Source organism: Cetorhinus maximus, chromosome 3, assembly GCF_964194155.1.
Source record: "Cetorhinus maximus chromosome 3, sCetMax3.hap1.1, whole genome shotgun sequence".
Classification (NCBI taxonomy): Eukaryota; Metazoa; Chordata; class Chondrichthyes; order Lamniformes; family Cetorhinidae; genus Cetorhinus; species Cetorhinus maximus.
Genome location: NC_135881.1, coordinates 54571068 through 54599066, shown reverse-complemented (window position 1 = coordinate 54599066; position 27999 = coordinate 54571068). Strand labels below are relative to the sequence as shown.

The 27999-nt window shown below is 44.0% G+C and overlaps 1 protein-coding gene across 1 annotated transcript in view; it reads left to right on the top strand.

The window, feature by feature from the left end:
* The window catches only part of malrd1 (MAM and LDL receptor class A domain containing 1), a 314776-nt gene that overhangs the window by 166344 nt on the left and 120433 nt on the right, over positions 1–27999 (top strand). The window lies entirely within an intron of this gene.

The window sequence follows — 27999 nt, the reverse complement described above, 5'->3', positions numbered from 1 at the left end:
GACTCTGCCATATTATTTTTAGGATAAGGATATATAGTTATTGTCATTTGTACAGTGCTTCAGTGAGTAAAAAATACATCACTTTTCTTTCCAGAAAGCACTGGCATATGGTGCATTAGAGACGGCTCCCCTCTGATACTTTACGCAATAGGATCTCTCTTCATATGTTGACTTAGGCAGTGACTGTAGGTGGATTATTAAAAAAAAATAAGGAACAGAGCTGAGCCTGGCTCTGCCCTCCTACAAAATCCACACACATTCACTTCAACACCTGATAGGATTAGGAGTTTGTGCCCTGGTAGTTTCTCCTTTCCATAACTCAGGTACACTGACATCAATTATAGGATTCTTACTGTTGCCCAGGCTGAGGTTAATTCTGAAGACTCAAGAGTACATTTACTTTCTAAACCATTGTGGAAGTCGTCAGTCGTCTGAATGCAAAAGACAGCAGAACAATGTGAACTGATTCTGCGTGGTCCCAGTGGAACAGGCACGTGGCTACTTGCCCTTTCTATTGAATGTTTCCTCGTCAACCTCATTTTTAAAGCTTTTCAGTGAGCTGGGAAAAGGAATCTCACCTCGGGACAGGGGTTATTTTGAACTTTCAAAAGGAAAATTGCTCCATTTTTAATGAAATTAAGCTTCTTTCTGAATACTGCTTGTAACTTTGCTTTTATTCGATCATGGGACCTGGGTGTTGAGGAGTGCAATAACAATTTATTGCCCATCCCTAATTGCCCTTGAGAAGGTGATGGTGAGCTGCCTTCTTGCATTCTTGCAGTTCATGTGGTGTAGGTACACTCACAGTGCTGTTAGGAACTAATTATCTGAACCATACAATGAGGAGCATCAAAAAGGGCTGTTGCCATTTGAAAGTGCTTTGTGTTGTAATTCGGAATGAAAAAGTGAAGACCTACAGTTTCTCTACAGGCTTTTTAAAGCCTCATATTATGAAATCACTGTGCTCCTATTGGTGAATATGACCAGATGCCGAAAAATTGGGGTGAATTTCCAGTAGTTTTTATTTTCTTTGTTGCAGTATGATGGATTGCAGACAGGAAAAAAGACAAGCCTCCGAGGACAAATAGTTCGTCAGGAGGCTTTCACCATTATTTTCATCAATCTGGTGGTCTCATATAATTTGACATTCTGAAGGCATTTCAAATAAGGAGCAGCAGAGCGGCATTTTCCCGATTGCCCGTTAAAAAGAAGCTTTTTTTTTATGTTCAGATGAAGCCATTTGAAAATTGCCTGCAGTATTTAATCACTTCACAACTCATCAGTTATGGGTTAAAGATCTTACTCAGGTCATCACATATCTCAGGTCACGTGTTAAATTGCAGCAGTGACAAATCATATGCAGAAGCTGTGGTGTAGGCTAGGATCCAATGACTCAAATACAATTTATTTTTTGTAATGTTTCCTTCTGTTCCTTTTGTTGTTGAATTTCGGAGGTGTCCTGTGATAAGCTGTCACCCAGGAACCACAGTGATGCTGTAATTGACATTTTACTGTTACAGATTTTCTGTGCAGGTTTACTAAGGGGATTACGCAAAGGTCCCAAGACTGACCTTTTTTTCCTTCGCAGACTAATATTGAGTTAATGGGAGCCTAGGTAACTGGGTCAGCCTCTGCTTTGCCTTTCACATTTTTTTAGAGCTTTTTTATAGAGCTGCTTGACTTAAATACAAAATCCACCGAGAAATTTGAAAAGTTGAACTGCAATTTCAAATATCTATTCACTTAATTTAATCCCATAAAACAATTGATTATTCCTGAATCCCCACAACAAATGAATAGTGCTTAACAAAAGCATGAAATCTGAAATACCAGAGCATATAGCACACTTTCTTCTGAGGTTAGATACATTGTCAATTCATTCCTTTGTACCATAAATAGTACTCCAGAGCTGATGTGAGAAACCCTCTACAATTCATATTTATTGTTGGATGTGTGAATATAAATTAGTCAATTAAAGTGGATATCCATTTGCTCTATAAATTTATAGACTGAAACATTTACCTTTGTTTCTGCATTTCAGCTATTTTCATAAATTTGATTAGATAACTAACAATTGTTAAACTACTGTTAAACTGCTGGTGCTAAATATGCCTCCGATGGACAGATGTAAACAGAAGGCTTTGACTTCACGACATAAAAAAACTAAGACTGTTTTCCTTTGCTCTACTTTCCAGACTATCTCTCATCTTGTTTATCTCAGTACCAGCTCTCCCACCTGTTGGGAATTTAGGTTCATAAACCTTGAGCTCCTGTGCCTCGCAAATGTAATTCCTAGAATTCAGAACACCATAATCAGGGATGAAGCACCTTGGTAATCAAGGCTTCAGCAATTCGCTTGCAAAGTTATAAAAAATATATTAGAATGCTTGTGCACATCATTAATATCGTAACTAACATTATTTCTTAGATCAGTTCTCTCCCAGTTTACTTCAGCTCCAGCTCGTCATTCTGTTGGGGATTAATACATCTCTGCTGTATTTTTGTGGTTACAATGTTGTGCATCCTTTGCTTGTATCGGATATTATCGCTACTAACTACTGGTGCTGGACATTTCCTCTTTTGGTGTGGTTCTGATATCATTAGGGAATAACCTGGTCAGACAGGGGATTATTCTTTTCTGTGAGCAGCGCAGCTGCAGACATGTAGTAAAACATCACTCATCATGCAGTGCAACACGAAACACAGAGATTTGAAGCCTTGCTGCTCAAGGTTACAGAAGTTCAGTCAGAATGTTATGGAAATTATGGTGGATGCTTGGGCAAATTACTAAAGTATAACTAGAATATAGGATAAATAATGTCAATATTTTAAAAAATAGCAGGAGTAAAGTAAGACATAAGAGTTTCTGCTTTGGGTGCAATCCGCGAACAAAGCGCAAATTGCGCCCACACCCGTGCCCATTTTGAGAAGTCTCTTTTTTTATCTCGAGTTTTCGTTCAAATGTATTGCATAGCACTGACTGCTAAATCTGACGGGAGCCAAGCAACGTTATAAAATGTAATTTTTTATTTAAAAAATTCACTTTTAAAAATATTCCCTGATAATGTTATGAGCAGTAGTGCAGTGCAATTTGTTTAATACAGCTGAGAAGCATTTGATCACGAAACTTAAGCATTTTTAATCACAGTGTCAATCCACCACCTGAGAGTGATTTTAGGTTATTGAAAATAACTAAAACAAATATACAGAACAGTCTGCTGGTCACGTTGGGGTACAGTAGTCAGTAAATTAAAAAATACATTCAAGACATTTTAAAATCTGCCTGTTTGTCCTTGTGCTCAAAAGGACCAGCTTAATTTCCAAATCTTCCTCAAAGACTCGCAAATGAGAAAAATTGGCAGAAACTCGCAATGGTGATTAATACACCCTGGGGGGCATAGCCGAATTTGTGGACAAAGCCGGCTTCTAGCACAATGTTTAATAAACTAAAGAAAAAGATCACAGAAACTTGAATTGCGTTGAATGTAATGTGTGCTCAAAATTTCAATTATCTTGGAAGAGCGGGTTATAATGATTTCGGGTGAATGATTTCGGGAAAGCCAGTGAAACTCAATGGAATCTCTATACACCCTCATTCTTATAGCTTAGAATCACCATTTCAGATTACAAAGGTGTTGTTTTTTTCTTGCAAGGGAATACAGTGAGAGAAAGGGGTTCTGTGGTGGAACGTAAAATGAGGAAGCCCAATTTTTAAAAATGCATTCATGGGATGTGGGCTTTGCAGACTTGGCCAGCATTTATTGCCCATCCCTAGTTGCCCAGTGACCTGCCTTCTTGAACCACTGCAGTCCATGTGGTGTAGGTACACCCACAGTGCTGTTAGGGAGGGAGTTCCAGGATTTTGACCCAGCCACAGTGAAGGAACGGCAATATATTTCCAAGTCAGGGTGGTGAGTGACTTGGAGGGGGGACTTCCAGGTGGTGGTGTTCCCATCTAAATGCTGCCCTTGTCCTTCTAGATAGTTGTGATCGTGGATTTGGAAGGTGCTGTCTCAGGACCCTTGGTGAATCCCTGCAGTGCATCTTGTAGATGGCACACACTGCTGCTACTGTGCGTTGGTGGTGGTGAGAGTGAATGTTTGTGAATGTGGTGCCAATCAAGCGGGCTGCTTTGTCCTGGATGGTGTCAAGCTTTTTGACTGTTGTTGCAGCTGCACTCATCCAGGCAAGTGGGGAGTGTTCCATCACACTCCTGACTTGTGCCTTGTAGATGGTGGACAGGCTTTGGGGATGTGAGTTACTCATCACAGGATTCCCAGCAGCTGACCTGCTGTTGTAGCCACAGTATTTATATGGCTAGTCCAGTTCAGTTTCTGGTCAATGGTAACCCCCCAGGATGTTGATAGTGGGGGATTCAGTCATTGAACATCAAGGGGCGATGGTTGGATTCTCTCTTGCTGTAGATGATCATTGCCTGACATTTGTGGGGCGTGAATGTTACTTGCCACTTGTCAGCCCAAGCCTGGATATTGTCCAGGTCTTGCTGAATTTGGACATGGACTGCTTCAGTATCTGAGGAGTCCTGAATGGTCCTGAACATTGTGCATCCCCACTTCTGGTCTTATGATGGAAGGAAGGTCATTGATGAAGCAGCTGAAGATGGTTGGGCCCAGGACACTACACTGAGGAACTCCTGCAGTGATGTCCTGGAACTGAGATGACTGACCTCCAACAACCATAACCATCTTCCTTTGTGCTAGGTATGACTCCAACCATGGAGAGTTTTCCCCCTGATTCCCATTGACTCCAGTTTTGCTAGGGCTCCTTGATGCCACACTCAGTCAAATGTGGCCTTGATGTCAAGGGCAGTCGCTCTCACTTCACCTCGGAGGTTCAGTGCTTTTGTCCATGTTTGAACCAAGGCTGTAATGAGGTCAGGAGCTGAGTGGCTCTGGTGGAACCCGAACTGGGTGACAGTGAGCAGGTTATTGCTAAGCAAGTGCCGCTTGATAGCACTGTTGATGACCCCTTCCATTTACTGATGATGGAGTGTAGACTGATGGGGCGGTAATTGGCCGGGTTAGATTTGTCCTGATTTTTGTGTACAGGACATACCCGGGCAATTTTCCACATCGCCAGGTGGATGCCAGTGTTGTAGCTGTACTGGAACAGCTTTGCTAGGGGCGCAGCAAGTTCTGGAGCACAAGTCTTCAGTACTATTTCCGGAATATTGTCAGGCCCCATAGCCTTTGCAGTATCCAGTGTCTTCAGCCGTTTCTTGATATCATGTCGAATGAATTGAATTGGCTGAAGACTGGCATCTGTGATGCTGGCGACCTCCGGAGCAGGCTGAGATAGATCATCCACTCAGCATTCCTGGCTGAAGATTGTAGCAAATGTTTCAGCCTTATCTTTTGCACTGATGTGCTGGACTCCTCCATCATTGAGGATGGGTATTTGCGGAACCTCCTCCTCGAGTGAATTGTTCAATTGTCCACCACCATTCACAACTGGCTGTGGCAGGATTGCAGATCTTAGATCTGACCCGCTGGTTCTGGGATTGCTTAGCCCTGTCTATCACTTGCTGCTTATGCTTTTTGGCACGCAAGTAGTCCTGTGTTATAGCTTCCCCAGGTTGACACCTCATTTTTAGGTATGTCTGGTGCTGCTCCTGGCATGCCCTCTTGCACTCTTCATTGAACCAGGGTTGATCCCCTGGCTTGATGGTAATGGTAGAGTGGGGGATATGCTGGGCCATGAGGTTACAGATTGTGTTGGAGTACATTCTGCTGCTGCCAATGGCCCACAGCGCCTCATGGACACCCAGTCTTGAGTTGCTAGATCCCATTTAGCACAGTGGTAGTGCCACACAACACGATGGAGGGTTTCCTCAATGTGAAGGTGAGACTTCGTCTCCACAATGACTGTGTGGTGGTCACTCCTACCGATACTGTCATGGACAGATGCATCTGTAGCAGGCAGGTTGGTGAGGATGAGGTTGGTTCCCTCACCACCTGCCACAGACCCAGTCTAGCAGTTGTGTCATTTAGGACTCGGCCAGCTCGGTCAGTAGTGGTGCTACCAAGCCACCCTTGGTGATAGACATTGAATTCCCCCAACCAGAATATATTCTGCGTCCTTGCCACCCTCAGTGCTTCCTCCAAGTTGAGGATTCATCAGCTGAAAGAGGGCGGTACACGGTAACCAGCAGGAGATTTTATTGCCCATGTTTTACCTGATGCCATGAGGCTTCATGGGGTCCGAATTCGATATTGATGAGTGCCAGGGCAACTCCCTCCCAACTGTATACCACTGTGCCGCCACCTCTGCTGGGTCTGTCCTGCCAGTGGGACAGGACATACACAGGGGTGGTGATGGTGGTGTCTGCAACTAAGGTTTTAGCTCAAATCAAGCAAGTTCAAGAGAATAGACCATTATCAATCTCTGAAGGTCATAAGGTTCTGTGCTGTTATGTGATTATGCTATATCATTATACAGCAAATGATTTGTTTTGAGACCTAATCTGAACAATTACTGTGACATTAGCAGATGAATGCTTTACCTGTTTAAATGACAATTCTTTATCTGCTGTTTTAATAAAGGTGTTTAATAAACCTGTTTTAAGATAAATGTATTAATGTTTGCATCTAATTAACAGTCAGGGGTATCAGTCATACCAGCAACTGTAATTTGCAGGTTCAATAGTGCAGCATTAAATGAGAGTCAAGTGAAATGATGCAAAGAAAGGTAGGAAAGTAAAATGTGAAGAGGACACAATGAGGCTTAAAGTGACATAGATAGGTTAAGTGAGTGGGCAAAGATCTGACAAATGGAGTATCATGTGGACAAGTGTAAAATTGTCCATTTTGGCAGGAAAAATAAAAAAGAAGCGTATTATCTAAATGGTGAGAGATTGCAGAATGGACGCAGAGGGATCTATGTGTCCTCGTGCATGAATTGCAAAATGTTAGTATGCAGGTACAGCAAGTAATTAAGAAAGCTAATAGAATGTTATCATTTATTGCGAGAGGAATTGAATACAAAAGTAGGGAAGTTATGCTTTAGATATATCGGGCATTGGTGAGACCACACCTGGAGCACTGTGTACAGTACTGGTCTCCTTATTTAAGGAAGGATATAAATGCATTAGAAGCAGTTCAGAGAAGGTTTACTAGACTAATACATGGAATGGGCGTGTTGTCTTATGAGGATAGGTTAGACAGGCTAGGCTTGTACCTGTTGGAATTTAGAAGAGTAAGAGGCGATTTGATTAAAACATATAAGATCCTGACGGGCCTTAACAGCGTGGATGCAAAGAGGATGTTTCCTCTTGTGGGAGAGTCTAGAACGAGGGGTCATTGTTTAAAAATAAGGGGTCATCCATCTAAGACAGAGATGAGGAGAATTTTTCTCTCTCAGAGGGTTGAGAGTCTTCGGAACTCTCATCCTCAAAAGGCATTGGAAGCAGAGTCTTTGAATATTTTTAAGACAGAGGTAGATAGATTCTTAATAAGCAAGGGGTTGAAAGTCTATCAGGGGTAGGTGGGAATGTGGAGTCGAGATTAAAATCAGATCAGGCATGATCTTATTAAATGGTTGATCAGGCTTGAGGGACTAAGTAGCCTATTCCTGCTTCTAATTCGTATGTTTGTATGAAAGGTATATTATCTTTTTCAACACATTTTTTTCAGACCAGTTTTTGGGATCTAAAGTCCATTTCAAAATGCTGGAAAATGCACTAAACAAAATGTTAAAAGTCACCATTTTCTAGGGTTGTGGTATTTACCCAGGTCTACGCCATCCCATCCCCGAAAAGAAATTGATATACCTTTGTCTCAACCCCTTTGGGGCAATTCTTTATGAGTTATAATGTCAACCTTTCAATTTTCAGCATATTTCTGTCTTGTATTCTTTGCACTTTTGAATCTTTTTTCATACTTCATATTCAGGATATGTAGCTGAGCATTTAATCATGCATCTGCCGTTTCTACTTTTTAAATAAACTCACTTGTGTTACAAAAACATGAGGAGAGTATAGCTGAAGTTTTGTCTGGTGTTGCAAGGACCAAAAGGAAAATTAGGTTAAAAAAATAGGTCCTCTGACAGCTCGTGACAGTTCTTCTCTGACCCATTACTTTGGATGCTAATTCACCTTATCAATATACTCCAATTAAGATCATTATGAACCAGTTCTAACAAGCATTTACATGTCCTAGGACTCTGCATTGCCATTGTTCTAGGAATGTTCACCAATGGCCACTATCTACCAAAATACTAGATCCGTAAGTCTCACTTCAATACCAAGTAAAATAATGTTTTGTTATATTTTGAAAAATATGGTATATCATTAATGTTTCAATCAACTGGGACTGTAGGTTCTTTCTAGATGAACTAGAATAGATAAACTTGTCTTAATTACTCATATCTATTTTATGATGTGATCATGTGAAAATGAAAATATATGTTCTCTATATATACAGGATGTATTTGAGTAATCAGCTATCTTATTTCTACTATATTATGTATGTAACCAGTAGTTTAAGTAAACAATTATTGAAAGCATATTATGCATGTTAAGAGCGTATCTTAGATTAGAGACAAAGGGATGGTTTCTAAGCCATAGAAGCGGGATTGCCAGTGCACTGCTGGTTAAAAGGCTAAGATTGATGGAGTGTCAGGAAACAGTGGGAAACCTCTGTGGGTGAGGCAGGTTGCCAATTATAATATGCAAAGAGCTCATTATCAGCTGTTTTAACTTGGATTTTTGAATTTAACTATATGTGCACGGGTTTTCCAGGCTTCTTGGTACTTGCCAGGGAAATCAAGGTGAGGTGAAAGTAAAAACAGAAAGTGATGGAAAAACTCACCAGGTCTGGCAGCATCTGTGCAGAGAGAAACAGTTACTGTTTCGAGTCCAATATGACTCTTCTTTGGAACCTTCAGTTCAAAATGGGAACTGGTTATGTGGTTTTTTTCTTGGATCTCAGATGAGGAACAAGCTCAACAACAACAGCAGCATTCTCCTCAATCGCCTGCTGCTCCAAAGGAGAGTGGGAATGGACACAGAGCTACACTCCCAACACAGGCCTTACAGGCAGAGGATTGGTTTCTTGGACATGACTGAGTCAGCAGTGCCTCAGGAGGCTCAGGGTATCCCGTCAGGTGGTTGCTGACATTTGAAGCCTCCTGGAAGAAGACTTCCAGCCCAGTGGACCAGGTGGGCACGTGTTGCCGTGGCTCTCAGTGACCAGAACCTTTCTTCCTTCACCTTCAGTTCCTTCCAGGGATCTGCAGAATCTCACAGTCTGTTGCCCAAAACTGAATTTCACAGGTGACCGATGTCATGTTTACCGGAAAATTATTTGAACTTTGTAACTGATGAGGCCAATCAGAATGAGCGGGCACTCCGCTTTGAGACTCTGCTTGGATTCCAACAGGTTCAGAAAGTCATCGTCTGCACACATGTGGAAATCAAGGTGCTTTCAGATCATTCTGCAATCTTTGTCAACCACAAGGCAATTTACTCCATCAATGTGCAGCTTGTCTGCAGCCACAAATAGATCATCATGCATGTCTGCAAGATTCCCAGGGGATGCCATGATGTTTTTGGTCCTGTGCCAGTCCCTCCTCCCTGAATTCTTCATCCTTTGAAGCAATGTTATAGGCTAGCTCCTTGAAGAAAAAGGCTATCCACTGAAGACCTGGCAGATGACACCCATTAGGTGCCCAGCCAATGATGCCCAGTAATGGTTAAAATGGAAGCCACCTAACCACTACAGCTGTGAGCAAGCAGTCAGGAAGTTGAAGATGCTCTTTAGATGCTTCAACAGTTCTGTGGTAGCCTTCAGTACGCACCAGCCAGGGTATTCAGAATGACAGTGATCTGCTGTACTATACATAACATAGCACAGCAGCAAATACTTAAGCTTCAGGAAGAGGAAGGTGCTGAGTGCCTTTTCAGAGGAGGAGGGGCAGCATGAGCACGAGGAGAAAGAACATTATGTGGCGAGGGCATGAGCAGCTGCCTCGATGGCAATATTTTGGAAAAATTCACTTAGGTTGGACCAAATTCTGAATCTACTTGCACCCTGTCCCCTCAAACTCCTGGCTCAAAGCAGTCCCACAAACAACAGCTAATCTCTTTCACTGACACCTATCACTTGTGCATAACAACCTTCACAAGGAAGGAAGCCACTTGGCTCTGAGAAGTCTTCGTCCTCCTCCTAGACCATCTCCCTGCAGGACACTGTTGAAGATGAAAAACACGAATTAGAACTGACAGCGAAGGGGGTGCTGTTGTCATTGTGTGCATTGTCATATTTGAATGGCTGATGACATCAAGCCAACATGAATGAGCATTGTTTGCCCTGTGGCTATGTGGGATTTAATTCTGTCACCAGGTAACTTGGATACTGCCATCTCTCTCACCCCAGGTCACCAGGCAACCTGTAACTCAACTTATCTCCAGCGCCACCTCTTTTGCAGCTGTCAGTTTGGAGATGGCCAAAGGACCACCTCTGGTTTGCTGTTTCTATTTGCTGTTTTGTACTTTCTCCTCCTGCAAGGAGGAAAAGAAAAGATCTATGAGTGTGTGAAATGGAGCGTGTTGAGGGGATGGGTGGACAACATTTGTGGAGAGTTATTGTGAGGACAAGGTGTGGCATTAAGATAAGGGTGAGTCAAATGAGGGATGGGTGCACCTGTAAAGTAAGTTGATGTGAGGAGAGATGTGCCAGAATAGGCTTGGGAATGCAGAGTGATCAGGTCATTAAACCTCTTCCAGCACTATGGCAATACACTCCTGCTGCTGACATCCTCAGCAATTTCCAACCATGCTTCTTGTTCTCTTGTGGTAAACTTCTTCAACCTATTTGACAGGGAAAAGAATTCCGTGTGGCCCTTACATCCCTCAGCATCATCTCTAGGGAGGTATTAGTGAAGTATGATAAAAGTGAAGTACCACGGATGCTGAAAATCTGAAATAAAAACAGAAAATATGAAAAAACTCATCAGGTCTGGCAGCATCTGTTGAGAGAGAAGCAGAGTTAATATTTCAAGTCCAACATGACTCTTCTTCTAAACTCAAGAAGAGTCGGAAGAAGAGTCATATTGGGCTTGAAATGTCAACTCTGTTTCTCTCTCCATTAATGAAGTAAGTTGTGGTCTTGTAAGTTGCTCTCATGAGTCCACTGGTGCGGTTTCATGCTCTGTTAATGTACCTGTACAACGCTTTAATTTTCATCCTAGCAGGATCCTGCTATATAATTGAGCTGAAATAGACTGATGCGGGGTTGTCATCACACCCTCGTGGGACTGATCATACTAATCGCTCGGGGAACCTGGAAGTCAAATGTAAACACAGTGGAACATTAAAAAGCCAGTGACAAACGTGCCTCTGAAACTTCCTGACTCCTTGTGCACTGCCAGGTACCCTCGAAAAGTTAAAATCCAGCCCAAAGAATCCTTTCTATTTTTCTAACAATCTTACCAACAATGTGCAGCCTGACTGTCATTATCAGCCATCAGATCTACCAGGGCCCATTTAAGCAAGCACGATTTGTTTTTCAGTAAATGTTCCCAAGCAAGAATTCTAGAAGTGGCTGCTAAAGTTCTGCGTGGAAACTTTGCATGATTGGCGGGGGAAATCTTTGGAGCTGTTATCATCTTCCAGCATTACTTCACCAGAAGTAATCCATTTACTGTACACGTTTAAAATGGATTTCCACTGCATTGCAAGGAGTTTCTCTGATATCAGTTTTCATTACCAAGCTGTGTCATTTGGGCAGATTTTCTTGAAGTTAGTGTCCAACTTGAATCATTGGGTACTATCCCACTGAGCCTGTTTCGTTGCTGCATTACTGCCTAAAGCAATGAATTAAGGCCTTGGTTAATGGTACCTCAGTTACTGCTGCTATTACTGTATAAATCTGCTGATGTCATATTGACCTGCTATTTTTTTTTATGCTTCCATGGGTCACAGGTCAGGTGCAGCTCACCCCCAGATAAATTGAATGCTGAGATCAGAACATTAATCTTTTAGTCACAAGCATTCAGAAAGTCACAGTGGTTTGGAATTTCATTATTTGGAGGCAAATTGAAACTGAATCTTTACTTAAAAGCCTGTTGATGGGTTACAGGAGGGCCAGTATCCTTTCAACTTTTTAAGTCAGTAATGAAAAACTGCTCAATCTGTGTGCCATTCAGTGTTGCACCATACTTGTGCTACCTGGAGAAGAAGGAGGAGGAAGATGAAAGAGAAAAAACTATCGAAGCAAGGGCAGAGAGGCAGCACCAAAGGTGAAGCTGCCAAGTCCATAGTTATCCTTGAACCACTATATACAGATCCTGGTGGGCATTCTTGCACCTGTCAGAGGAACAGTGCATCTGCAGACTGAGGCCTACCAGGGAGGTGATAAAAGAGGAAGCCTCAGTGCAGCACTGGCACCATTCTTGTTGTCGTTGTGAAAGATACTGCAAATTTCTTTGCTACATTTCTTTTCAGGAGGTGACATGTTTATGATTTTGGGGGTCTTCACACCCCTTTAAGGCAGGAACAGACTTGGCAGCAAAGCTTTGTTGTGAATGGACTTTATTAAGACAAAGTCAGGACAAGTTTATAAAGTTCTCAGACAAACTATGTCAAAAAACATGGGGCAGTGATTTGCAATTAACCACAGAATATACTCCCGTGTCAAGATCCGGATAGCAAAGTACACAAAATGGTTTCTCTCTTTTGGTTTTCATGCTCTCCATCTCCCTCTCCCTCTCTCTCCCTCCCCAGTCTCTTGTCTTGTTTTGTTCTTGTTTCCGGATGGTCTTTTTCTTTGTCGCCAAGGAGGCAAACTCAGGGCATCCTTTATTCCGGCTGTTATCCAATTAACCCCATCCTCACCCCAATCATCTTCAGCCCCATGTGTGAGGACACTTTCTTTGATCAACAAGAAATAGTTTGTGTGGCTGTTGCTAAAATATTTACGTAATGTCCTTTGTATCTCAATGTTTTCAGATGCCATGATCCCCTATTTGGCAGAGAGAAAGATAAGCAGTTTTTCACAGACAGCCTTCAAGGTCTTCCCCATTTTGCTATGAATAAGCTCCTTTAAAACTTGACACAAACTCCCAAAAACCTTTTCAGTCAGCGCGCAGGGGAGGGCCCAACACGCCGACGTGTAAAATGACGCGCGATGACATCAGACGTGCATCCCGACGTCATTGCGCAGTCCCGCGATATTTCATTCGTTGGGTGTGCGCCGCAGTCGGCTGTGCACCCGCCAATATGTAAACGGCCTATTAAGGCCATTAAGAAAGTAATTGATCTAATTGTTGACGCTACCCGTCCAACCTTAAGATTGGCGGGTAGACGAAAAGGCCACGAGCGGGATGAGGTTGCCTAAAGCTATTATTAAATTTAAAAATTTACCTAAATATAAAAACATGTCCCATCTCATGTAAATTTTTGAACCATTTATTTAATTATTTCAATATTGACCCTGAGGCAGCTCCGTGCCTTAATTGGCCTGCCCGCGTAAAATTGCGACCGCTCCCATCGGGCCTGCCCGCCACCTGAAAAATTCAGGCCTTACTTTACTGTCCTACAAGAAGGGGATCTGATAAAGTCAAGTGTTAGTAAACTACAATGTTAGATGTTAGTTTCTTACAATAAAGTTAGATTAGTATTCTTGTGAGTAATGTAATAATTTTGCACATGGGACATGACGAACACCTCCCAGTCAGCAGTGCACTAATGAATTGCTCAGGTCATGATGCACTGTTTCAAAGGGAACACAGATTTCTCACCTTCAACAGTGATGCCCAGGAACAATAAACTGGAAATTTGGACTTTTTCTAAATGACTGGATTCTCCAGGGTGGATTTCAGTATCACACCAATAACGCACTGAAAGGCCCCATTACTGAAGTGCACAGGACATGGACAAGAACAGATTTATTCCTGTAAATGTTACACTATACGTAGTCACTACCATAGAATTAAGAAGGAATGCTCACATGATGCTTTCACGCTGAAGTAATCCCCTCTCCCCCTGCCCTCCTGCTCCCACTTATTCTAATGCAGGGAATAAGAATTGCCTGCAGGGAAATCGGGAGTTTCCAGTCATGCCATGACTGATGACCCATCCTTATAATCTCCCTTTACTGCAAAGAGAATATTCAATAAGGTACACGCACCAACTATGTTATGCATAGAGAATGCTGTCAGGATCCTTCCATGACTTGACTGATCTGGAGGAGTTTTACAATATGTCCAGGATCATTGAGGCATGCTGTTCTTCCTAATGCAAGCATTAACAAAGGCCCCAGCTCCGAAAAGCAATCAAATGGAAGAAGTCCGTGAAGAATTAAAGAAGAACAATGTGAAAGCCCCATATAATCAAGAATATGAATCAAAAAAAATTCTCCTGAATACCTCCACCCAGTTATTAATATTTCAATTTCCCACCTGCAATTAAGGACTGCAGAAAGTCAAATCATAGAAAGAATAAAATCATTAATATTTGGGAATTTGCCAAAAGTGGAATGCTGTCTCACAGACTAGTCAAGCAACAACCTTTTGTCATACTCACAGAGTCATATCTTTCATCCATAGGCCCAGACTCCTCCATCTCCAGCCCTGGTTATGTCCTGACCAGAGGTGGTATCACATTGGGACACAGTCAGAAGGCAGTGACTCTAAATCCTATGAAGTCCCATGGCATCAGGTCATACATCGGCAAGGAAGTTTCCTGCAGAATACCACTTACTGCCCTCCCTTAGTAATCCTCCATTTTGAACACTATTTGGAAGAAGCACTGAGGATAGCAAGGGCAAAGAATGTATTCTGGGTATGTCCATCACTAAGAGTAGCTTGATAGCATGACTACTGACTGAACTGGCTGAGTCCTGAAGGATATTTCCATGAGATTGAGCCTGTGGCAGGTGGTTTAGGAACTGAGAAGAGGGAAAAAACTTACATCATTTTGATCTTACCAATGTACCTAGCAAGGAGCCATCTGTCCATGACGGTTGTTGTGGAGACAAAGACCCATCTTTACGTTGAGGACATGGTTCGTGTGTTGTGTGACCTTACCACCATGCTAAATGGATTAAATTCAGAACAAATCCAACAGCTCAAAACTGGGCATTGGATTGTACTCAACCACAATCTGTAATCTTATGGCCTGGCATATCCTTTAGGCTAACATTACTATCAAACCCAGGTACCAACTCTGGTTCAATGAGGAGTGCAGTCAAACATGTCAGGAACAGCACTAGGTGCACCTGAAAATGAAGTACCAATCTGATGGTGTTACAACTACAACTAAAACATGCATGCTAAACAGCAGAAGCAGCATGCAATAGACAGAGCTAAGTGACACCACAACCAACAGATCGGATCAAAGCTCTGTTGTCCTGCTACATCCAGTCATAAATAGTGTTAGACAATTAACCAACCAACCAGAGGAGGAGGCTCCACATTCAGTAATTCAGTAGAGCCCAGCACTTGAGTGCAAGAGTGTGGTAAAGTGGAGTGTTATGTACCTTTAAGAGAATGTAGTTAATTGACCATGTGATTGTATCGACCAATCACTATGCAGCACTGGTTACTTGGTAACTGTAAGTCTAGAGCTGGAGGTGATTGAAGAAGCACATATTGTGTTAGTGCTCTGTTCTTAGTTCCAATAAACCACCAGTGTTTGTTCAGTCAATCGATCTTTTGCCTGTATTGTTTCAAACACCAACTAATGTGTAAATACCAAGGGCGCAGCTCACATTCGCTGGACTCAGCGAACCTGATACCCAAAAACATAAAACTGGCGATGAGGATAAACCGGATCAATTGACGGCAATCAAGAGTGCGACAGTAAGCCAGCTACATTACTTCGCCACTACCTTGAAAGCTGTTTAAAGCGCAGTCTCCTTAGTCATCGAGTATGCTGCGGTTTGGGCATCTTGAACCAATCGACCCTGGTTCCAATGACAACATGGGGGAGGACAAGAAGAGGGCAATTCTTTTGTCCACATGTGGGAGCAAAACGTATGGGCTGATCCGCAGCCTCACATCACCTCACACCCCCAATATGAAGACTTTTGACGAGTTAGTAAATATTGTCAAAAACCACCTGAAGCCAAAGCCCTCAGTCACTATGCGGCATTTTAAATTCAATTGGAGGAATAGGCTTCAAGGAGAGACAGCCACTGGCTATGTAGCTGCTTTAAAGGAATTAACGGAATATCGTGAGTTCGGAACTTCAATTAATGACATAATAAGAGACTAATTGATATGCGGAATCGGGGATAATGCTATTCAAAAGCGATTGCTATCTGAAACTAATCTAGACTTCAGTAAAGTATTAGAATTGGCCACAGCCATGGAGAGCGCTGTTAGAGACTCGGAGGCAATAAAAATGCACAAAATGGTGCCGTCTGTCTTGTAGAGCAGGAAGGACCGGTAACAAAAGGAGGGAAAATCTCAGACTCCGCAGAAAGGTGGGAAACACCCACTATGTACAGACCATTGAAAAACAACAGTACTACAGTGAAAACCCACAACATTAATGAGACAAATGCATCCAGGCAGCCTGCAAGCGATCTACTGTTCAGAAATATCAAATGCTTTTTCAGCCACTGCAATGGTCACATAATGCGGCACTGTAAAGATAGGCTGAGACAGCATTTTAAAAACAAAGATAGAAATCGCAAAATCTGTCTTGTTGAAGAACCAGAGGAAACAGAATCTGACATCTATTCATTACACAACCTGAAAGTGGGTAGAACTGAGCCAATCCAGGTAGTCATTAGAGTCAATGAACAGCCCATCAAGATGGAGGTCGATACTAGGGTATCAATGTCTGTCACAGGAGAACATACGTTCAGATACTTGAATAAAGGAGTCCATCCTTTAAGTTTGGAAGAATGAGATACTAAATTGAAAACACATATGGGCAAAGAAATAAGAGTGAAAGGGATATGTGAAGTCCTTGTGCAATGTGGGGATCAGTCTGCAAATTTACCACTTATAGCAGTAGCTGGAGCGGGCACCAGTTTAATTGGTTGCAACTGGCTCAAAAAGATTAAATTGCAATGGGCTAAGTTTTTTTCAAATCAGAACGAGAAACCTACAGGAATTGTTACAAAAGTACGCTTCTATTTTCAGTGACGAGCTAGGAAGGATTCATGGGCTACAAGCCAAAATCCACGTAGACCCTAAAGCAACCCCCAGATTTATCAGAGCCAGACCAATCCCTTATGCTCTACGGGACAAGGTTGAGACCGAGCTAAACAGGCTGGTAAAGTTGGGTATCTTACAACCAGTGCAATTTTCCGAGCGGGCGGCACCCATAGTACCTGTGCTAAAGCCAGACCAAAGTGTTCGCTTGTGCGGTGACTATAATTAACTGTAAGTAAAGTGGCCAAACTCGATAGACACCCGATACCGAAGATTGACAAATTATATTCGAAATTGGGAGGGGGCAGCACATATTCAAAACTCAACATGAGCCACACCTGCCAGCAGGTAGAGTTGGAAGAAGGCTCGAGGGAATACGTGACCATCAATACATATCGAGGATTATATCAGTATACTCGACTACCCTTTGGGGTCTCATCGACGTGTGCTATTTTCCAACATACCATAGAAAATCTACTTCAGGGACTGCCCCATGTTGTTGCCTATCTGGATGATGTCTTAGTCATTGGACTAAGTGATGAAGAACACTTAGCTAATTTGGAGGAGGTGCTGAAATGCTTCTCACAAGTGGGGGTAAATGAGAGAAATGTATTTTCCAAGCCAAAGAGGTAGTTTACTTGGGCCATAAGGTCGATGCACAGGGCCTGCAACCAGTGGAAGAAAATGTCAAGGCTATTCGCAAACCACCTGCACCGAGAAACATTACAGAACTAAAGGCCTTCTTAGGCATGATAAACTACTATGGCTGATTTCTCCTAAATCTATCAACTGTACTGGCTACATTATATGCATTGTTTAAGAAAAACCATAAATGATTTGGCAAGCTCTGCACCAGGAGGCGTTTCTGAAGGTAAAGCAGTTGGTAAGATCATCGGCCCTACTGGTCCACTTTGACCCAAGGAAAGAATTGATTTTAACTTGCGACACATCGACTTATGGAGTAGGGGCTGTACTTTCACAAGGGATGGCAGATGGCCCCGAACGACCCATTGGTGGTACATCTCACACACTCAGTGCTGCAGAATGACAATATTCTCAAATCGAGAAGGAGGGCTTGTCAGAAATTCGATCAATAACTCAACGGTCACTATTTTCACATTATATCCAACCACAAGCCTCTGCTGGGATTATTTGGAGAGGATAAGGCAATACCCCTCATCACATCTGCTCACATCCAGAGGTGGGCACTGATATTGGCTGCTTTTGAGTACACTTTTATTCACCAATCAGGAAGCCCAGATCTCTCATGCTGATGCACCGAGCTGCCTCCCCCGCCAGATAACAACGTGAATGTTCCAATTCCCCAGGAACTTGTCTTAGTACTAAATTTCGTGGATTCCTCCCCTGTCCAGGCCAAATAAATCCGTGAGTGGACAGCCAAGCCCCACTTTTATCTCACATCCTGGAGCAGATCTTAAATGGATGGTCAGCCAAGCCAAAGCCTGATGACATGAAGCCCTAATTCAATCGTGGATATGAGCTCACCTGCCAGGGCGGCATATTGCTCTGGGGAGCAAGAGTCATTGTGCCCCCAAGAGGGCAAAGGCCAGGCTTGGGCTGACAAGTGGCAAGTAACATTCGTGCCACACAAGTACCAGGCAATGACCAACTCCAACAAGAGAGAATCTAACCATTGCCCTTGATATTCAATGGCATTACCATCACTGAATCCCTGACTATCAACGTCCTGGGGGTTACCATTGACCAGAAACTGAACTGGACTAGCCATATAAATACTGTGGCTACAAGAGCAGGTCAGAGGCTAGGAATCATGTGACAAATAACACACCTCCTGACTCCCCAAAGCCTGTCCACTATCTATAAGGCACAAGTCAGGAATATTGTCCACTTGCCTGGATGAGTGGAGCTCCCACAACACTCAAGAAGCTTGACACCATCCAGGACAAAGCAGCCTGCTTGAATGGCACCATATCCACAAGCATTCACTCACTCCACCACCAGTGCACAGTAGCAGCAGTGTGTACCATTTACAAGATGCACTGCAGAAATTCACCAAGGCTCCTTAGACAGCACCTTCCAAACCCATGACCACTAGCATCTAGAAGGACAAGGGCAGCAGACACATGGGAACACCCCCACCTGGAAGTTCCCCTCCAAGTTACTCACCATCCTGACTTGGAAATATATCGCCATTCCTTCACTGTTGCTGGGTCAAAATCCTGGAACTCCCTAACAGCATCGTGGGTGTACCTACACCACATGGACTGCAGCAGTTCAAGAAGGCAGCTCACCAGCACCTTCTCAAGGGCAACTAGGGATGAGCATTAAATGCTGGCCTAGCCAGAGAAGCCCACATCCCGCGAATGACCAAAAAAAAGGAAAAAAGGTACAAAAGCTCCATTGCGCCCCGGGAATGGCCGGGGTGGCCTTGGGTATGCTTCCACGTTGGCTATGTGGGACCCTTCTTGGGCGCAATGTTCCTTTTACTAAAAGACTCCTACTCAAGTGGACGGATATCTATGAAATACAGTCACCCACGCCTGCTGCCACCAAAGACCGTTTGTGACAGAGTTTTGCAGTGCACGGGTTACTAGAGGTGCTCGTGTCAGATTACGGGACGGCATTTACCAGCGGGGAGTTCCACAGGTTTAAAACCCTCAATGGAATAACTCATATCAAAACCTCGCCTTACCACCCCACCTCTAATGGTTTGGCTGAGCGGGCGGTCCAAACTTTTAAGTCTGGGATAAAAAAGTTGGATGGGATTCCATCAGCGCCAGATTGTCACGGTCCCTGTTGGCATACCAGATGACGCCACACACGACCACTGGTATTGCCCCCCCCCCCGCCCCCCCCCCCCCCCCCCCCGCTGAATTACTAATGAAGAGGCATCTCCACACCCATCGAACTCTTATCAGGCTGAATTTAGGGGAGAGGGTGGAGAGAAGCCAAGAGGCCCAGAAAACCAGACACAATGGCTATAATCATGAAAGAAATATCATGGTGGGTGACACAGTTCTCGCAAAGAATTTTGGATATGGGCCCAATTGGCTATTAGGCAAAGCAAGTGCAATGACAGGACCTCTCTCACATAATGTATCAATAAACAGCTGAATAATTAGATGACACGTGGATCATCTCCGGAGAAGAGAGAGAGTCCCACAAGAAGGAATGCAGTCATCAATTGCGTTTGAGCCTGCACCGCATGTGGAAGAAATGTCACATGATTTGGAAGTACCAGTGGGGCCTGTTGGACCTGAGAGGTTCGAAGACACAAACTTGCCCACTTCCAGCCAAAGAGCCTAGTGGGCAGTTGACCCCTGAGAAGGGGTCTCGGAAAAACCAGCCAAGGTCATTGAGCTACGTGCTCGGCATGTCCGAGGAAGTCTCCTGAGAGACTTGACTTGTAAATAGTCATTCATATAAATAATTGGGATGTTGTGATGCTTGTCAATTGTGCTTTCAAGTAAAGAGGGAGGGATGTGGTAAAGTGGAGTGCTATATACCTTTAAGAGAATGTAGTTAATTGACCATGTGACTGTATTGACCAATTGCCACACAGCGCGGGCTACTTTGGTAATTGTAAGTCTAGAGCTGGAAGTGATTGAAGAAGCACACATTGTGTTAGTGCTCTGTTCTTAGTCCCAATAGACCACCATTGTTTGTTCAGTCAATCGGTCTCTGCCTATATGGTTTCAAGCACCAACTAATGTGTTAATATCAAGGACGCAGCTCGCGTTTGCTAGACAAAGCGAACCGGATAACCAAGAATATAAAAAAACGGACAAGGCTGAGGCATTCTCAACCATCTTTAGCCACAGGTGAATGATAGGTCGTAGTTTCCTCCTAAGGCCCCGAACATCACAGTTGCCAGTCTTCAGCCAATTCGATTCACTCCACAATATATCAAGCAATGGCTGAAGGCACTGGATACTGCAAAGACTTTGGGCCCTGACAATATCCTGGCTATAACGTTGAAGACTTGTGTTCCAAAACTAGCCACACCTCTAGGCAATGTGTTCCAGTACAGCTACAACACTAGCATACATGCAACAATGTGGAAAATTGCCCAGGTATGTCCTGTCCAGTAAAAACAGGACTGATCCACTCCAGCCAATCATCGCCCCATCAGTCTACTCTCAATCATCAGGAGAGTGATGGAAGGTGTAATGGATAGTGTTATCAAGTGACACTTAGAATATTACCGATAATCTAATCTTTGCATCAAAGATTTTGCTCACTGAGGTGCACTTGATCATTAACTTAAATTTCTGAAACCAGGTTGAAGTACAAATAATGTTTAAATTATCTGTAATGCATACTTCTATAAAGAATAACTATTTTTTGCTGCTTCCAGTCATTTGTGGCTCCAGTTCAGGACGAGCTGGCTTTAACAAGTTCAGCTCTATAGTTACAAATTGTATACATGTTCTATGTTAGAAATAAATGTTTTATCATTTGTACTGCTCACATTTGCAACTGCTACTCAGCAACACGCTGCTTGCTGATGCTCAGTTTGCATTTCTGTCAGGGCCGATCATTTTATTACAACATTGGTCCAAACATGGACAAAAGACCTAAATTCTAGAGGTGAGGTGAGAGTGACTGCCCTTGACATCAAGGCTGCATCATTGACCGAGTGTGGCATCAAGGAGCTCTTGTAAAATTGAAGTTAATGAGAATCAGGAGGAAAGATTTCCACTAGTTGGAGTCATACCTAGCACAAAGGAAGATGAAAGCAAAATACTGCAAATGCTGGAAATCTGAAACTAAAACAGAAAATGATGGAAAAAACTCAGCAGGTCTGACAGCATCTGTGGAGAGAGAAACAGAATTAATGTTTCGCCCTGTGACCCTTATTCGAGGAAGATGGCTATGCTTGTTGGAAGCCAATCGTCTCAGCCCGAGGACATCACTGCAGGAGTTCCTCAGGGTAGTGTCCTAGGGCAACCTTTTTCAGCAGATTCATGACATTGGTGTCACTCGTCCACATTGTGCTGAGAAAGCTGTGTTGATGGTTCTATATGATGTACATCTGGTTCTGCAAAATGGTGCTGATGTACTACAGGTTAATCCCAGTGAGCTGCATCCTTTTTATCATTTCTTTGTTCATGGAATGTGGGTGTCGCTGACTAGGTCAGTATTTATTGTCCATCCCTAATTGCCCTTGAGAAGTAGTAGAAATAGTACTGAAGACTCGTGCTCCAGAAATAGCTGCACTGCTAGCCAAGCTGTGCCAGTACAGCTACAATGCTGGCATCTACCCAATCATGTGGAAAATTGCCCAGGCATGTCTTGGTTTCTGCCAGGGCCACTTAGCTCCTGAACTCATTACAGCCTTGATCCGAACATGGACAAAAGAGCTGAACTCCAGAGGTGAGGTGAGGGTGACTGCCCTTGACATCAAGGCAGCATTTGACTGAGTGTGGCATCAAACAGGCCTAGCAAAACTGAGGTCAGTGGGAATCAGGGGAAAATCTCCCCATTAGTTGGATCATACCTAGTACAAAGGAAGATGGTTATGATTATTGGATATGTCAATCAACTCAGTTCCAGGACATCACTGCAGGAGTTACTCAGGTTAGTGTCCTAGGCCCAACCATCTTCAGCTGCTTCATCAATGACCTTCCCTCCATCAAAAGGTCAGAAGTGGGGACGGTCACAGATGATTGCACAATGTTCAGCATCAATCACAACTCCTCAGATACTGAAGCAGTCCATGTCCATATGCAGCAGGACCTGGACAATATTCAGGCTTGGCCTAATAAGTGGCAATAACATTTGCACCACACAAGTGGCAGGCAATGACCATCTCCAACAAGAGAGAATCTAACCATCTCCCCTTGACATTCAATGTCATTACCATCACTGAATCCCCACTATCAACATCCTGGGGGTTATCAGTGACCAGAAACTAGTCTAGCTATATAAATACTGTGGCAATACCATCATGGACAGATGCATCTGCGACAGGTAGATTGAGGATGAAGTCAAGTAGGTTTTTCCCTCTTGTTGGCTCCCTCACCACCTGCTGCAGACCCAGTAGAGCAACTCTGTTCTTTAGGACTCGGCCAGCTCGGTATGTAGCGGTGCTACCGAGCTGCTCGATGATGGACATTGAAGTCACTGACCAAGCTTACATCCTGTGCCCTTGCCACCCACAGTGCTTCCTCCAAGTGGTGTTCAACACAGAGGAGCACTGATTCATCAGCTGAGGAGGAGAGGTAGGTGGTAATCAGGAGGTTTCCTTGCCCATGTTGGACTTGATGTCATAAGACTTCATAGAATCCAAAGTGGATGTTGAGGAGTCCCAGGGCAACTCCTTCCTGACCGCCACCTCTGGTGGAGCTGTCCTGCTGGTGGGACAGGACAAACCTGGGGACAGTGATGGTGGTGTTTGGGACATTGTAAGGTGTGATTCTGAGAGTATAACTATGTCAGACTGTTGCTTGACTAGTCTGTGAGACATCTCCCCCAATTTTGGCACAAGCCCCCAGATGTTAGTAAGGAGGGCCGACAGGTCTAGGTTGCCATTGCCATTTTCAGTGTGAAGGTCGATATTGGGTGATCTGTCTGATTTCACTCCCTTTAGACTTTGTAGCAGGCTGTTATAGTTGAGTGGTTTTCTGGGCCATTTTTAGAGGGCTGTTAAGAGCCAACCACATTGCAGTGAATCGGGAATCACATGTAGGCTAGACCACGTCAGCAGATTTCCCTCCTTGAAAGGCATCAGTGAGACAGACGAATGACAATCGACAATCCTGAGACTAGCTTTTAATTCCAGGTTTATTAATAGAATTTAAATTCCACTAGCTGCCGTGATTTGAACCTGCATTGCTAGAGCATTAGCCTGGGCCTCAGGATTAGTAGTCTCGTGATATTACCACTATGCCACCTTCTCCTGCCACTGTTTTGTCCATAATCTGAGGATTAATGTACACATTCTGTCAAAATAAGTTTTATATTGATTCTTATCAAAGAACGGTTCCTTAAAATTAATGTGTAATCTGCCCTTATGTCTCTGAAAAATTATTTCTTAATATAAACAGAAGGAGATTGTGGTGCAGCAGATAGCATCCCTGCCTCTGAGACAGAGGTTTTTGGTTCAACCCCAACTTCAGGGCCGGGATTTTCCATGCCCGCCGGTGCCAGGTGTTCAGTGGCGTGAGCGGGCAATATGGCGCGATCGGTTTCATGACAGCGTGAAACCAGTTTGCGATCATCCGCTCAGCCCGCTGTTGGTGGGCCGCATTTTCCACCATCGGATGCTGGGAACCTCATTGTAATGTCATTATAAGGCCAGCCCACTGGACTGATCCCCTCCCCCACTGGATCGCCTGCCCACGTCGGTGGGCAAACACGCCGACATGTTTCACAACAACACATAAGCAACGTGCAGTTGGTGGGCAGCATTTCACTCGGATCATCAAGGTCTGTTTACCTACCTTGCTTCGGTCAGCACTCGCAGTCATCAGCACCAGGCTTCATGGACAGCACCACATCACTTTTAGGGGGGCTCAAGAGTAGGTCTCTAGGTGGGTGGCTTTTCAATGGCTGCAGGGCTAGGCCTTGCTTGGTGAAGGGGGAGAAGTGGCCTCAGGCAAGGGAAGAGACTGCAGGACAAGAGCTGTACTGGGAAGGAGGGTAACCCAGGGTGTGTGTGGGGGCACATGTTGAACTGTGCAAGTGGCCTCAAGATGGTGAGGGCTGAGGAGGCAGTCTCCAGAGGAGATGAGGCCAGATAGAGATGTGAGGGTGTGCATGAGAGAGTGAGTGAGAGAGATGCCAGTGAATGCGTGATGGGCTTGAATATGTGAGTTTAGAGTGATGAGATAGTTGCTGTACCCTGGCTGCACAGATGAGATCGTTCACCTCTACCTGCACTGGATGGCCAACCTCTTCTGTGCAACATTGGCACTGTCTATTGCTGCCACCGCCTGCCATGCTGGATTGGTGATGGTGCTGCCCGTCCTACGGTCAGAGCAGGGGTAGAGGACATCACAGCGAGCCTCCACAGCATCTAAATGGTCTTTCAGTGACGCATCATTAAACCTGGGGACTGTAGTCTTCCCTGCAGTAGTCGTGGGTTGGAAGCACTGAGATATGTGCACACAGTTGGACTTTAAATATGGCGCCCAGTGTGCTGAAGCAGCAAGGTGATGGCATAACGGGCGAATGAGAGCCCACCCTCCATGGAAACGGCGTGTTTCCTGGGAACGCATAAGTAATGCGACGGGTTTGGTGTGATACAGCGTGAAAACCCGCCATCGTGTTTTACAATGTTTTACCCGCCCGCTACCACACTTAGTGCAAATCTGGGACGATTCCACCCCAGGACTTGATAGCCAAGGAAGGTGTGTACATAACACAGCCAAACAAGCTGAGGATCAATCTGTAAATCCTTCCAACATACGCCAATGGCAGGTGGTAGGAGCAGGAGAGATTCCAGGTCAGCCATGTGATGAGAGAAAATTGGAGCCTCTACCATCATTATTCATAGCTCTGAACTAAACCGTGCACGTGTGCATGTTGCCCCAGCAACCTGGACTCCTTGGAGGGGCCGGTCGGCTCAGTTGTCTGGGCAGCTGTTGTGGATCAGATTGGTGCCAACAGCCCTGGGTTTGGTTCCCCTTTCCAGCTAGGGTGGATCCAGGTCCTGCCTCCTTGCCCTTCCCGTGCTGGCCGTCGTAGCACTGTGGGTCAGATCTGCCTCCGGGCAGAGAGCTGAAGAAGAAGAATATAAACCGACAACATCAGAAATGGATGGATGCCATTCTGATGAAGAGTCATTCGGACTCGAAACGTTAACTGTGTTCCTCTCCGCAGATGCTGTCAGACCTGCTGAGTTTTTCCAGGTATTTTTGATTTCGTTTTGCATTTCCAGCATCTGCAATTTTTTGCTTTTATCAGAAATGGATGGATGTCTGAAATGTAAAAAAACATAATGGGGGTAATTTTATTTGGTTATTTAGGTAATTCATGTTTTTGCTAACTCGCATTCTAAAGCCTGCCAGAACTCCACTTCATCTTTGGGTCAACCAGAACAATAGATGGATAGTAAGTTTGTAGGGAACAATTTTTGCCAAATGCTTTTGATGATAAAAAGCCTCCAAAGTGACCAGGTGGAGCCTTAAGCTAAAACTCTGCTTTGGTGCAAGACTCCATCTTGGTAAAAGAGTTGAAGCCAGAACTAGGAACGGCCACCTAGAGCTTCATTAAACGGGTAGTTGCCATTTTAAATGCCTGCTAGCGCTCATCAAAGAGGCTGCATGGCATTTTGGTGGCTTGTGCTTCAACTAGCACCCTCTCCTAACAGCGACTAGCTGTTTGGGACGAAACTCAGTGTTGATGGCAATTTCACCATTACAAGTTCGTTGCAGCTGAAATTGTGAAGAGGATCTCTGAAACACAGAGAGAGACTTTTAGGGACATGTGGTCAAGATTTCACTAACAGGCGAGCAACATTTCTTCCAGAAATTCTCTGAGGAGTTCACCTAAAAAGAATATGGTGATACTCCGCCTTATTGGAGACTTGATCAGATTCACCAGGAGAAAGGGAGTGCTTGCTCATAGGGATCTTGCTAGGAGACACCTTAGTCCAGAGAAGGAGGACATGAGGCAGCATCCTCACACCCCCCCCCCAACCCGCTGCTCCACAGTTACAGGACATACCCTCACTTCAGAAGCTCCTCCATCAGGGCTTCCAGCGTCACATCCAAGAACCTTTCCCTCAATCCCTAGTTGTCGTGTGCCAAACCAAGATAAACCTTCTGTGGAAGTGCGTGTGAAGAGTCCATGTATATTGCTCTAAATTACATATTGCACCTAATCAGAGTGCTAAACTTTCAGGTGTCTGGTTTTGCACCTCCAGGCTAGTTCAAATTATGGTAATCCTGAACTAGGACCAAAGTTGTGTCGAACTTCTCATCAGTTCTTTGATTGCAAATTGATTGCAGTCTGCGAGAGTGGGAATCTCAACTCTGCACTCTCTGTGGAAGGGTAGAACCACTGCAATCTAACGCATATAGGCAGATTCCAGAAGTTGCTATCAGTTTCAGAGGAGTAATGTTTGCGAATGCTGATAGTTTTCCATCATTACGACCACAGAATCCAGGCCAATCTGACTATATATAGCAGCTGTAGTTTCACAAGCACACTGTAGCCAAAGGTGGTAGTAGGAACACATTTGCCGCAATGGTTTGTGACCGGCTTGGGAGGGTATTCATGATCTGACCACACTGACAAAAAACATAGCACACTAGTATATTTTACAGGTGCGTACTGATCAATATGTTTCTGACAGATACTTGTAAATAACTACTTCTGAGAATGATTGCTGGCTCCATAGCATCCTTTCCTGTGTCCTTATTGTTTCCCCCAATTATCTACACTTTGCTTTCCTTTTACTTTGAATGTGACTCATGCATGAGTCCAGTTCTACAGGCATCAGGAACCACTCAATGAACTTGGGTAATGACTATTAGCAACCATGCTTAGCCTTGTCCTCACCCAGTGATTACTCTGCATTATTTACAGCAGGGATCACTGATATCAAGTGTAGTGCCCCTTTCAGTCCCACTGCCCAGCTGAGATCAGCTAATTTAATAATGAGCACAGGTCAAGCATAGAAGCACAAAACATAAGGAGCTTCATTTTTTAAAAAATAAAGATTTAAGTTACTGGCTTTCTTACCAATGGGACATGCAATGTATAAAATACTGAAGTATTGGCATTAAGCACTTTGGCAATAAATGCAGGTGCAGACCCTGTCAATTTACTACCTGGTTTGCCCAGTCTGGACTCCAGGAGCAGAATTTTACATTCCACCACCAGCAGATTTGTGGGGAGTGAGGAGTTCAGGGCAGGAGAGCTGCCAAGCCAATCAGATTGGCC